General features: G+C 48.9%; 1 non-coding gene across 1 annotated transcript; it reads right to left on the bottom strand.

Moving 5' to 3' along the window:
* Nucleotides 1-957: 957 nt before the first annotated feature.
* Nucleotides 958-1,031, bottom strand: TRNAP-UGG (transfer RNA proline (anticodon UGG)). The gene has a single exon. It is a non-coding gene; the product is annotated as a tRNA-Pro (tRNA).
* Between the last annotated feature and the right edge of the window lie 13,182 nt (nt 1,032-14,213).

Here is a 14,213-nt window from a genome sequence, read left to right as displayed (position 1 = left end):
TGCCAGAGGGCTAATAGTATTCACGGGCCCACCTGCACAGGTCGGGAGTCCACTGGGTCCTCCGAGTCCACTGGGCCGCGGTCCTCTGGACTCAGGTGGACGGAACCTCCCCGGGGCGCAGCCAATCAGGGGTTGTTGGGGGTGGGGGTGGAGGGCGAAGTCTGGCTGATTCCCCTTTAAGGCACGCTCAGGGGAGGCCAGTGTAGTGACCACTGAGGCTTGTCAGTCAGCCGAGAGGGAGGAGCTGATTGGCTAGTGGAAGGAATCCATGCAAGCCCGTGAGACTTGAGAGAAGCTGATTGGTTAGCTTAAGAAGAGCTAGCCCCTCCCAGACTGAAAATACAAACACAGGCGTGGCAGGGAACTGACCCTGTCCTCTCTGCCTTCCTGCACGGGGACACGCTCGTCACCCACGTCTGCAGCCACGCTGTGTGGGCTGGCAGCTGGACGGTTCCCCAGGCACAGGCTCCGAGCAGCATCAACGCTGAACAGAGCTGTGATACCAGCTAAGTCCTGGTGCAGCATGTCTGGACTTTAGTTCTATACTGGGCTTACCGAAGGCTAGACTGAACTTTTTCTTTCATGAGACAGACGAAAATAAGATGTTAGGAGCCTGTGGTCAACCTTCCAGTTTGACTCTGAATAAATTTTACCGTGAAATGCTTTTTATTTTTTGTATTTTTCTGAAATTGGAAATGGGGAGGCAGAGAGACAGACTCCCGCATGCGCCCGACCAGGATCCACCCGGCATGCCCACCAGGGGGTGATGTTCTGCCCATCTGGGGCGTTGCTCTGTTGCAATCAGAGCCACTCTAGCGCCTGAGGCAGAGGCCACAGAGCCATCCTCAGCGCTCAGGTCAACTTTGCTCCAATGGAGCCTTGGCTGAGGGAGGGGAAGAGAGACAGAGAGGAAGGAGAGGGGGAGGGGTGGAGAAGCAGATGGGCGCTTCTTCTGTGTGCCCTGGCCGGGAATCGAACCCGGGACTCCTGCACCAGGCCGACGCTCTACCACTGAGCCAACCGGCCAGGACCTCGTAAAATGTTTTTTACACAACAACATACATGAACACCACCAGAACCGAATTCAGAACCTGTTTCCCTTAGAGGTGTGACCGTCTGAGAAGGCAGAGGTGATTTTCAAAGCTCATATAAGCAGTTGGTGAAAGAGACAAGATTAGAACTCAGGGTTCCTCAGTCTTGGGCAAATTTCATTTTGGTGTCCTTCCAGAATTACAGAAAGAGCATGGACCCTAAAACTTGACAGACTGCTGGGTCTCGGTTTCTCCCTCTGTTGAATGGGAACAAGCTTGCTTAGGGGACTAAAGTCAGATACTAAATATCTTGTACTAAATACCAAGTACAGAGGCTGGAACAAGAGGGACCCTATTGTGAGTCCCACTGTATCTGGTTCTTGAATGAGGTTATTTATCTATTTGTTTCTATTCCCAAAAAGACCCACGTAAATGGGTGGCTTTCAAGCTTTTTACACTTGGGGACCAGTGGACAGAGGAGAACTATTTCGGGGATCACAAAGGCAGAAATCACCCTGAGCATAAGCGAATGGACTGAGGTCACTGGGTCTATAATCTTCATACAACATCAGGGTGGTCAGCTCTTTTGCAGACTGGCAGGAAATTTCTGCCTGACCGGTTCACTGACCGGCAGGTGAAAAACACCCATGTGAGTGGTCCTATCCTGGGTTCTCAGAGGACAGAGGCATCATCTCTGTATATTCAGCCCAAACACCATCAACATAGTCTCAGAAAGCTTTCCAAAGAGTTCTTAGTAGAATACACCATAGCCCTAAGTCCAGGGGCAACTTTTATCCAAAAGGCCCATTAGCCCCCAAAGACAAGCAATAGCTGGTTTAAATCATCCAGGCTTGTCGGCAGGACACCACAGTGCCTTTCTGCGCCCAACGTCAAGCCCGGGTGGCCTCTGGCACCTCCCTCAACTTCCCTGGCTTTGGCATCTTCACCTGTGCCACGAGGATGACGCCCCACCTCTAACACAGAGCTACCGGGCTATCTACATCAGACGTCATGTAGGAAACCACATAGCAAACTGTAAAGCTCTCTAAAGCTGTAAGATGCACATACGTCTACTTCATGCCGTCAGTGCACCTGACACATCGTGCCTTCTGTAGATGGCCATACACTGACCATACACTGACCATACACTGACCACTGTGTAACTGTCTTTGCTTGTCAGCCAGCCGCTGAGTACGTTGAACCATCCGATTGTGCCGTTCCTGTTTGGAACAGAGGATTAATTCGTTCAACGTAGAAATGCTTTGCAGTGTTTCTCCTCTTCCTTGTCCTACGTGTATGGATGAACTCCAGGCAGGAAAAGAGGACTCTCATCTCCCCCTCCCTTTCTGTTATTTCTTCTTACGCCTCTCCTTGTCTCTCTGCATTTGAAATAATTTCTTCTTAGCAGTTCACAACCATGGTTAAAATCGGAATCTCTTGGGAGCTTTAAAAAAAGATACCGATGCCCAGGCAGTCCCTGAAACCAATGACACAGAGGTCTCTGTGACGGGGACCCAGCTGTTCACACGTCGGTGTCAGCGAAAGCGCGGAGACCAGGCCTCCGGGTCCCCCACCCGGGCAGAGACCCCCGCCTACCCCGCCCCCCCCCCCCCGTGGCAAAGCCGCTTGACACGCGGTGCTTATTGGACAAACAGTCCCAGCCGTGCGTCATTCTATTCCGCGAGGATTCTGAGGTTCCACTTCGACCAAAAAGAAGAAAAAAAAGAAAATCAAAGTTTGACACCCAATTTATTTTCAACGGCAGGGTCTTCTTTCCCGTTTCCTGATGTCTGTGAGAAATGAGAGGAGGAGCGACCGTTTCACCGTGTTTTCTGTGGACTCTGTGGAAACAAGGATCATGGTCCTGAAAACTGCATTTTCACCCCCAAAAGTTGCATTTCCAAGGTCGGTGTGGCCGCACCTGCCGCGGGTCCCCTCTGTGGTCACGCCTTCCAAATAAGAAACGGGGCCCTTCCGCCCGTGAGCCCGTCCCCTTCTGAACGTGTCACCCGCCATCGCAGCGTCTACAGGCACGTTTGCCATCTTTTACGGCACGAAACATACATGCCAAGGGGGAAAAGAGGAAGTCAGGAAGGGGAACCAGGCCCGTGAGCCTGTCAGGGGACCTCGGGAGTCCGGAATGCAGGCTCTCCAGCCTTCTCTGTTTCAGAGCCCCTCTCATGAGCAGCGAGCGGCCGCCACACCCTAAGCTCAGGAGGAGAAATCTGGAAGGCCAGGGCTCAGGGAGAACCCCCAAACAGACGGAGGGGAACTAAAGCCGTATTGCCACAGGGAAACGGGACTGCGGTACGCAGAGGGAACTTCCTGAGATCCAGACGGGCGAATGGTCGTCCCCACACTTTTCTGTCCCAGGGTTTTCATGCAGAAGGACGGTATTTGCTGGTGGTCTCCGAGTCACACAGGGCTAGAGCATTGAGCACGTCAGCTCATCTGGGTTCAGCAAGGCTCACCAGCTTGAGCCCAAGGTCGCTGGCTTGAGCAAGGGGTCACTCGGTCTGCTGTAGCCCCCCGGTCAAGGCATAGATGAAAAAGCAATCAATGAACAACTAGAGAGCCACAATGAAGTATTGATGCTTCTCATCTCTCTTCCTCCCTGTCTGTTTGTCCCTATCTGTCCCTCTCTCTGTTCCTCTCTCTCTCTCTCTCTCTCTCTCTCTCTCTCTCTCTCTCACACACACACACACACACACACACACACACACACACACAGAAAATGACCACAGAGGCTTTGATAGATTATTTTACTTAATTAAAATGAATCTGACAGAGGCTGTTTTAAGTCATTTGCTTCGACACTTGATAAGGTTGCTTTCTGTCCCCTGCTGTGAAAGATGAAACCAATTCAATACAGTGCCAGAAATGAAAATTAAATCAGAGTGTCGTAGAGGAAGGGGCAGAGAGAGGGACTGGCGGCTACTCGGTGAGGTTCCTGTTATTGTCACGAGACGTGGTCTGAAGCCCCTGGACAGCAGAGATGACAGGACACGCATCTCATCCGTCTGGTAACAACTGTCGTCGGAGTGAGCCTCTCCCCAGGTTCAAGGACTAATGTGGACAAACCAGCAAGCGATGGGGACACGGTGTGCAGGTGCACATTGGCTTCTGTCCCCAAGGGGGTTCACGATGGGAGGGGCCCTCACAGACAGCGTCACAGATGGCGGGCATGACGGTCAACAGGGGACCAGCTTCTCATGGAAAGTGGGTAAACAGACCCAGCCGAGGGCGGGCATGTGGAAACAGGGCGCAAGGGATTCTAGATCTCTCTCTCTCTCTCTCTCTCTCACAGGGAAACCCAGAAAGCTGGACTTTTAAGTCAGAGACTTGACGTTATGATTACTTCACAATACTAATTCCATATTATTGGGAGTTCCCTGAATTTTTTTTATAAGCACATCATTTTATTATTTTTATTTATTTATTCATTTTAGAGAAGAGAGACAGAGAGAGAGAGAGAAGGGGAAGAGGAGCAGGAAGCATCAACTCCCATATGTGCCTTGACCAGGCAAGCCCAGGGTTTCGAACCGGCGACCTCAGCATTCCCAGGACGATGCTTTATCCACTGTGCCACCACAGGTCAGGCCTGAATTTTTTTTTTTTTTTAATGTGGGATATAGAATGTCTCATTGATGGCTGGCTAAGGGACACAGGTGACTGCTGCATGGATGTCTGACTTCTTTGTATTTTAATTACTCAGCTCTGTCATGTATCCTCACAAATCCTGTTCATTTCTCTTTCACGATGCTCAGTCCTACTGAGGCATTTATCAGAAGTTGTCGGTTGTACGTATGGGAATGACGTATGCCTTCAAATGAGCCTGAAGCTTATGGGATTCAGTGGAAGTTTCCTCCTCTGTATAATGGGAACGACACCAGGACCCGCCTCAAGGGCTATTTTGGGTCTTTAACTGAGTTACTGTGTAGCAGCCCCTGGACCGTAGTCAGTGGCGACAGTGTTTACTGTTGTTATAAGAATACATTGGAATACCCAATGCATCTACCCAATGATTTTCACGTAGTAGATGCTTTTAAAAGTGAATTGATTGATTGAGAGATTGATTGATTAATGGATCGATTGGTGGACGGCAGTAAATACTCACTGAAGGACTTTTCTCACCCTATCCCACCTGGACATGACCTACCACTAGAAGGGTATGGCTGAGGATAACTAGATTTTAGTTTTTTCCCCTCTTAGTACGCAGAAGCTTAATTCTAAAAATAATTATAGTATAAACATTTTGCAATAAATAAAATGTATTTAGATAGCTTCATAGAAATTTAAGTAGTGACTCCACAAACCCCACCAGGGCTGTCCAGGGAGCATAGAGGTTGAAGTAGGAGCATCTTCTTGCCATCATGTAACAGCGTGAGAGCTCATTATTTATGCAGATGTGACCTCTCAGGCTCCCCGCACCCCTCCCTGCTCAAAGGGACTCCAGGGGTCCTCCCAAACGACAGCTGGGTCCCCTCTGGGTCTGCAGCTACGGGGGGGGTGCTACAGCAGAGCGAGTGGCCCCTTGCTCAGGCCAGCGACCTTGGGCTCAAGCTGGTGAGCCTAGCTCAAACCAGATGAACCTGCGCTCAAGCCGGGGACCTTGAGGTTTCAAACCTGGGTCTTCCGTGTCCCAGTCTGACACTCTGTCCACTGCACCACCGCCTGGTGGCTGGAGAAATGAGAACAGAGCTGGAAGTGTTCCTCATGCAGGATCAAGTAGACGACAGGAGAAATACTTTCTTTTCTCAATTCAGTCAGCTAGTGAACAAGGACGCAGTGAATTTAAGTTTTAAGAAAATGGCCCTGGCTGGCTGGCTCAGTGGATAGAGCGTCAGTCCAGAGTATGGAAGTCCCAGGTTTGATTCCTGGTCAGGGCACACAGGAGAAGTGACTATCTGTTTCTCCACCCCTCCCCCTCTCCCTTTTCTCTCCCCCCTCCCCCCACAGCCATGGCTTGATTGGTTCAAGCGTTGGTCCCAGGCACTGAGGATAACTGGTTGATTTGAGTGTATCAGCCTCAAGCATTAAAAACAGCTCAGGTGATTTGAGTATTGGCCCCAGACAGAGGTTGCTGGGTGGAACCCGGTCAGGATGCATGTGAGATTTTGTCTCACTATCTCCCCTCCTCTCTCTTAAAAAAAAAAAGAAAAAGAAAATCACCACTCCTTTGGGAATCAGTTTTGCCAACTTTAAAGTGAATGGATTGGACTTAATGATCTCTCTTCGAATTTGAAAAATCTGTGACTGTGATAATAGCTCATACACACATAATTATGATGATAACCACACATTTTTCAGTTCAGTTCCATTGGGATGAAAACCTGTCCTAATCGACACACAGAAATGCTTGTTTCTTCCCCTCAAGGAGTGTAACATTTCTGAGGGAACGTCTTCCCACGAGGAGAAGACACATGAGAAGGGAACACAGTCCTGGGACAAACAGTAGAACGTAAGTCTTTTTGATATTTCTCCTGAGAAGACTTGGTCCTGAGACCTGAGGACAGAAAGACAGGATGGTTAGAAAGACAAGATGTTTCACAAAAGCCTCGAACTCACCACGAGAAATACTAAACAGAGACACATAAGAAAGATGTAATTAAATCACAGCACTACCAAGATTCACTAGCTCACAAAGGAAGCGAAGAAGAACAACAGAAAAGAGAAACAAAACAATGAACAAAAGGGCAGCAGAGAGTCCTCCCCTGTTGAGAAGTACTTTAAATGTAAATGAACTAAATTCATAAATCAAAGGGCTCAGAGCGGTTGATAGATAAAAAAAAAAAAAGCAAGATCAAGCCGCCTGTTTTCTATAAAAGAGTCACTTTAGGTTTGAAGACATACACAGGCTGAAAGAAAGGGGACAGAAAAAGAGATGTTATGCAAATGGCAACAAAAAGAAAGCAGAAGCGGTTATATTTACATCAGTCGAAAACTGTATCGAGACAAGGAAGGGCATTGTATGATGATGAGACGGTTAATTCAATAGGTAGCGTAACAAGGATAAGTCAATATCTACCCGACACAGAGCACGGAACTATAATAGAGCAAATATTGACAAATATGAAGGCAGAAATTGACAGGAGCCCAGGAGCAGTTGGGGACTTCAATACCCCACTTTCAATAATGGATTGGATATCTAGACAAAAAATAAAATCCATCAAGAGACAGCTGGCTTGAACAACACGACAGACCAGACGAACATCCCACCAGCAGCAGAAGAACACGCGTTCTGCTCAAGTGCTCATGGGAGATTCTCCAGGGTGGGTCCCTGTTGGGGAGACAAGTCCTAACAAAGTTACGAGCTCCAGGTCATGTTCATGGTGGCACAGCACAGCTGTGCAAGGGCTCGCCGTGAAGACGTCCCTTCCTTGCATGATTCCTGAAGGAGCCAGGGTAACTGGCTATCCGCACAGAATTGTTAGATTTCTGAGAACAACAACAACAAAAAAAAGGATTCCCAGATGAATTTGAATTTCAGATTAAAAGTGAATAATTTTTAGTGTAATTGGGTCCCATGCAATATTTGGGACAGATGGCCAGGGTAGCCTTCACGGTCTCCTCCGTTTCAATAAACTTTAGGCAGGTTTCTTCCTGACTCCAGATCCCAGATCCCTGTCCTTGAAATCGTAAGTCATCTCTCTGCACGCCTGGTCCACCTCAGGAGTGTCCTTCTGAAGGACCCGAGAGCCGTCCCTTTTAAACGTTCTCCCTGCGCAAGAGAAGGCCCTTACCTCCCCGTCTGTGTGGGAGGGTAGGAGCCCCGCTTCCATCAGCACCAGCTCGAGGGAGAATCACGGGAGCCCCTTCCCGTCCTGCTAGCCCCCCCCCGCCCCCTCCAGACACACTTACAGGCTCTCCTGCCTTTTGTTTCCATGGGGTTCAGTTCAGGCTCCCTCCCATATGAATAAAGTCTTTCTTGCCAGTGTAATTGGTCTACTTCAATTTTTTTTTTTTTTTTTTTTTTTTTACACATACATATACTAAGTATTTTGGAGACACATGCTTAAAACTTACGTCGTTTATCTGAAATTCCGACTCAACAGAGTGTCTTGTATTGTATCTGACAACCCTAGAGTTTTGGAAGCCGGGAAGCCGGAAACCCTCCCTAAATCAGTGTCCTTCTCTATGAAATCAGCTCAGGATTCTACGGCTGCGCACGCTTTGATGGGATTACGTTACGTCGCCCGCACGCCTCTCTTAGTGTCGCGTCGAGCACACAGAGCAGGCACGAGGGTTCCTCCTGCTGTTTTTTGTGCTGATAAACGGGAACAGACGGGCTGACCTACCTGGCCCGTTCCCGCCTCGTGAATTTTCACACGAGGTATTAATGCACATGGCGAGTTCCTATTTCCCCCTCTGACAATGGAAAGTCAAGCAAATAAAGTTGCATTTCTAAAAAAAAAAAAAAAAAATCAACATTCACCACAAAATAGTTTTCATCCCCCTTTCCTCCTCAAGCAGGTTCACAATTACTTTCCACGTGCGGCTCCGGTTTGCAGGACAGACAGGTGCATGGCTCTCCCTCCCTGAAATGACAAGACGTGCTGTCCGAACCAGATGTGTGTAACTATTAGCGATCTCCCCACCGCTGACCAGCGGAAGCCACGCCGTGGTCCGACTAAGGGTCTGGTCCCACTCTTTACTTGGCCTTCACTTGTTGCTTTTCAGTTCCTTGTGTTGACTGAGACAGGGAGAGCAAAGATGATTAACCCCTTCCTCACCCAGCCGCTTGTGGTACGACGGCTCACCCCTTCCAGACGGCGTTGTGGGGGGGACCACTCGGGCAGCTTGGAGCCTTGACCCCTGGTGGGGGGGGACCACTCGGGCAGCTTGGAGCCTTGACCCCTGCTAGTCTACCTTCTTTGGAGTAGGCAGGTAAGGTGACGAAGAGAAGACAGAAGGGACGTAGAAGGGGAGACAAAGGGCAGGTCCAGCGCCCAGAGGGACATAAACGGACCTCGGCACGGTGAGAGTTGTACGAGAGTGCATAAGACCCCCCTCCGTGTGTGTGTGTGTGCTCGGTACAGCCGCTGAAAGACACACACTCCCTCCGGTAATGCTCGCAGGACTGAAACTATCTTCAGTATTTCCCATAGAATACTCCACTAGTTTGTAATTCCACACGCTAAGTCATGTTTAATATTTAATTTCACCATGAATTACAGAGACAGAGGATTATTCATTTTTAAAAAAAAAAAAAACATGGGGCCAATGGGCCCCACAAATATTGGATCATTTGCACAGTGAGACTGTCTAATTAAAGTTGTTCCCATCAAATGTCTGATAATGTGCAAAGCATGTAACATTGTAACTACAGTACACACTGAGTCATGCATTAAGACATTGAGAATGCGTAATGTGGTATGTGTGGGTATGTGCACGATCTGGCATGTGTTTTAAGGTTTTTATCTAATTTCTTGTTCATAATATCTCTAGGTAGAGGACAAGGCAACATTTTTTTTTTCTTGCAACTCTTCTCATTTTATTAAAAGACGTAGAGCAGTCTTCTATAAAGCCACCGGATAAATGTTAGTGCTGAGCTTTGAACATAAATCCTCTGACCCTGTGTGTGAATGTGTTGAAACCGACGATTTCTTGTGACATTAAATCTAAAACGGTCCTTTCCCTCCGATCACATTCCGCTGATCAGAAACGAGGGTCCCGGGAAAATGGACGCTGACCCGAGAGGGCACCATGAATGGCCTCCCTGCTCTCCTGCAGAAGGGGCTCCATGTCCGAGGGCACCACAGGCTGGCCTCTCGCTTCTCCAGGGGGCGGCCCTGCTAGGGGCCCCACGGGCGTGCGGAGTCACGGGGCTGGTCGGGCAGTCCGTGTGCGGCTGCGGCACCTCCGTGGATACCGAGACAACGTCATCATCACGGATCGGCCAGACTGGTCACATGCGGGTGAGGGCAAGGACACACTGGGACCCACAGGTACAGCCAGAGCTCCTGTGGACAGCTGGGGTCTTTGAGAGCACGCCGGAGTCCCCGTCTGTCACCGTCTCCAGCCCTGATAGCCGGGGGAACAGCAGGAGAAGCCGGCCTCCCTCCCCTAGTGAAACTGTGGACACAACTGGCCCAGGATGAGAAATCAAAGTGGGATGGCCGGCCAGCAGAGACGGATCCGGTGCTGCCCCGGCCCGGGGTGCTCACAGGCCCCACGCGACAGGGGTGAGCAGCGGTCGCTGCCCCCGAGCTCTGCCACGGCCTCCCGGACATAACGGGGCACGGCTCCTGCTCCCCTTTCTCCTTCCGAGTCGTGTGTGAAACGTCCCTGTGCCCAGCTGCACCCTGGACACTCCCAGGGAAAGATTTCTGGAGAGAGGAGTGTGGACCCAGCCTGGTTGGCACGGCCGACAGCTATCAGACCTGGGGTTACAGAAAGACCCTGGAAGCACTCTATTTAAAATGCAGATCAATACCTCATTGGTTGTGGCTGTTAGGGGTGAAAATAAAGTGCGATTGCGACTTTATCTTGGAAAATAAAACTAAACTGTATGAGAGCGAGTGGGTTTTATTTCATTGAATGATACGTACTTCCTAGTTCACTATTTTACGGAGGTCAAAAGCTGTATCAAACGCTGGTTTCTTCTGTTCTCAGATAGCATTTCTGGCACCATGACAGATAACAGCGTGCTATTCCGTACTCCGTAGTTAACTGTCCCCACAAGATCATAACGAGGGTCATTTCTGAAAATTAATTTGGAGGCATTCCAAGCTTTGCAGAAATTTCCTCTCGGGCTCTTCTGAAGCCCTTGGTCCGCAGAGCATTCTGGTCTGGACCGTCTGAGCTGTCCCTGTCCACACTGACTCTCCCCGGCACCTGTACCTGGGCTCACTCGGCCGCCTGGTCAGTGGGCTTGCTGGCCGACAATGGGCGAGTTCTCTCTAATCATCGTCAGTGACTTCGAGCAACCCGCTTCTCGCCCCAGACCCGTACCTGCTCGCCGCGCGGCTGCGGCCTGACCCACGGAGATGCTGGTGACAGTCAGGGGCACAGTGCCAAGCTGAGAAGAATGTTTGAGGGCGGGTTTAATTTTACAGATAGCCCCTTCATGAGTGAGGACGGTGTGATGGCCACCTCCTCCGACCTACTTCCAGCTCTCTCTCTCTGTCCCTCAGCCGACTGTGTCAGGCTGCAGGCCTCTCTTACTTCTTCTTCTGGTGACAGGCCAAGCGCAAGCCCAAGGTAGACATGTCACATGGGCTCTGACAACAATTTCCTTCATCGATCGTTCCTTTCATAAGCCGACCCTGAACTCATTTATCTATGCCTATAATCAAGTATCTATGATAATTTATAATTTGAGTAATAAGACAGCTCTCAAATAAAAATGAAATAGGAAGGTCGTTGATCATTGCACTATTCACCTTTCAAAATGGCCAGAGACTCAAGGTCCGCGTCAGGAGCGGTGAAGAAGGCCGGTGTCCCCGACGGGGTGGGAACAGACACCTTGACGGGGACAGCAAGGATTCAGGGGACACCGTGAGTGGGGTCAGGTCAGTGTCCTCTCCCTGGCTCCCACGCAGGGTTCAGACTGTCACGGCAAAGGAGGGGGGAGGAAGAGAACCTTGTATCTGACTGAATACTTACCCCAAAGTGACCGAGTTTTAAATAAGGAATGTCCGGTACCCTTTGAACTAACCAGCGTAATAATTCCTAGTAAGCCATTGGAATGAGACTCCGTGCGCTCTGTGGGGTTCAGTAACTGAAGGGGAAGGTTATGTATTTCCCGACCCATGTTTTCATTATAGATTTCAACATCACTGCATTTTGATTTGACTCAGCAAGTCTCCATCGAGGGATTTATCCAAGAGAAAGATATACCCACACAGATAAGCAAATAATACTGCCCACAAACATTAGGGGATATTTCACAATGAATATGAAGCGATAAAACATCCCCTAATTTTTGTGATAAGATATCCCCTACTGTTTGTGAGCAGAATATTTGTATTTGTGTATAACGATATTAATTATGGCTTTTTATTTTACAGTAAAAAGCTGGGGGGGGAAATATCCAAGTGGCTATGACCAGGAATTTGTGGAAATGAATTGTGGGACATCCACACAATGTCGTCAAACACTGATGCTCAGGAATGTGAAATTTCAGGGACTTTACTGAAGTTTAATTAAGATGATTTGGCAGGTTATAACGAGAATGAAAAAGTTTAGTGACAAGTTCTCATATGGAACTGAAGTTATCTGTGATATTCCTTATCAGGGGAATTGTTCACTGTTACACAATAGACCACATAAGATTGTTCACATGTACATTTTTATTATGTTTAGGATGGTCTGTTAGATAAAGCTCCTTTCACATACGTGCTGCGCTAAAGGGTCTTTATTTTAAAGATACCAACATATTTGAAATATTTACCGCAGCTTGAAAATTTTGTGAAAAAAGAGATATAATCTCAGCTAGTTATTGCTTCATTATTTTGAATAGTAAAGTGAACAATATTAAGATTTTCTTCCTTCGTAGGTTTGCTGTGAGCGCTCAGTGGGCTTTACATAACTGAATTACGAGTGAATCTCCTAATGTTTGGGGAATAAGGGGTTCTATTGAATTAAATATCTCATTTACTGAGACTTATCACATAAACCAGTCATAGTTTCAACTTTAAAGTATTTCAAGAAATATGAAAATGAAATTCAATAAAAACAAAAACTGAAAGGGGACAATTTAATTTTGATTTATTTTTATCATCTTATCGTGTTTCAGAGTCATGGGAAAATACTGTTAGGTAGCCACCTGGGAAGTCCGGCCCACAGACTGACGCCCCGTAGCTTCCACCGGCTACCTGCTGTACTGGGCAGCCAGGGCGGCCACCACACAATGCCGCAGAGCGCCAGCGACGTCAGCAACAGAAAGTGACTGCTCACGGTTCCGGGGTCAGACTGTCCAAGACCAGGGGCCAGGCCAATGTGGTTCCCTGGTGAGAGCTCTCTTCCTGGTTTGTAGATGACTCCTTTCTCACTCTGTCTTTACATGGGAGAGAGAGAGAGAGAGAGAGAGCAAAAGGGGGAGGCAGAGAGAGAGGGGGAGAGAGAGAGGGAGAGAAAGAGAAGGAGAGAGAGAGAGAGGCAGAGAGAGAGGGAGGGAGAGAGAGGGGGAGAGAGAGAAGGAGAGAGAGAGGGAGAGAGAGAGGGAGGGAGAGAGAGAGGGAGAGAGAGAGTGAGAGAGAGAGAAGGAGAGAGAGAGGGAGAGAGAGAGGGAGGGAGAGAGAGAGTGAGAGAGAGAGAAGGAAAGAGAGGGAGTAGGAGAGAGAGAAGGAGAGAGGCAGAGAAAGAGAGAGAAGGAAAGAGAGGGAGAGGGAGAGAGAAGGAGAGAGAGTAGGAGAGAGAGAGGAAAAGAGGGGGGAGAGAGAGAGAAGGAGAGAGGAAGAGAGGGGGAGAGAGGGGGAGAGAGTGAGGAAGGGAAAGAAAGAGAGAGAACAGTCTAGTTCTTCTCCTCTTCCTATGAAGACACTAGGCTAACAATAGAAGTTTCACCCCCATGACCTCATCGAATCCTAATCACCTCCCAAGGCTCAGTTCCCAATTCCATCATCACATTGGGGGTTAGGGCTCCAATCTGTGAATTTTGGGAGGACACAGCTCCGCCTATCGGATCTACTAACCTCACAGAGGGGAAACACCAATCCGGAGGGGACAGTCTACCAGCCAAGAGCTGCACACAGTAACTGGCAGTGCCCAGCTGCACCCCGAGGTTCCTGACTCCTGGTCAGCAAACGCCCACAGGTCATCCGACGCACTCACAGGGTGTGTCCCCCTTTCTTCCTCATTACAGTTATTTTTCTACAAGTTAGATTTGGTCCGACCAGATCGCAAGCTCCCAGAACAGACACTCCACATCCAAAGCATCTACTGACTGGGAACTCACGTATCAACTACTTTATTTTTCACAAGAAGTAAGTTGTGGCCTGATCTGTGGGGGCGCAGTGGGTACAGTGTTGACCCGGAACCCTGAGGTCGCCAGTGCGAAACCCCGGGCTTGCCCGGTCAAGGCACATAGGGGAGCAATTACTACAAGTTGATGTTTCCTGCTTTTCTCCCTTTCACACTCTCTCTCTCTCTCTCTCTCTCTCTCTCTCCCTCTCCCCTCTCTAAATATATATATAATTGTGGATTGAGGAGGGCTGTTGTGTTCCGGAATGTCCTAAT

This window comes from Saccopteryx bilineata, chromosome 10 (genome assembly GCF_036850765.1).
Source record: "Saccopteryx bilineata isolate mSacBil1 chromosome 10, mSacBil1_pri_phased_curated, whole genome shotgun sequence".
NCBI lineage: Eukaryota > Metazoa > Chordata > Mammalia > Chiroptera > Emballonuridae > Saccopteryx > Saccopteryx bilineata.
The sequence above is the reverse complement of the archived record's forward strand: the minus strand, read 5'-3'. Positions and strand labels throughout refer to the sequence as shown.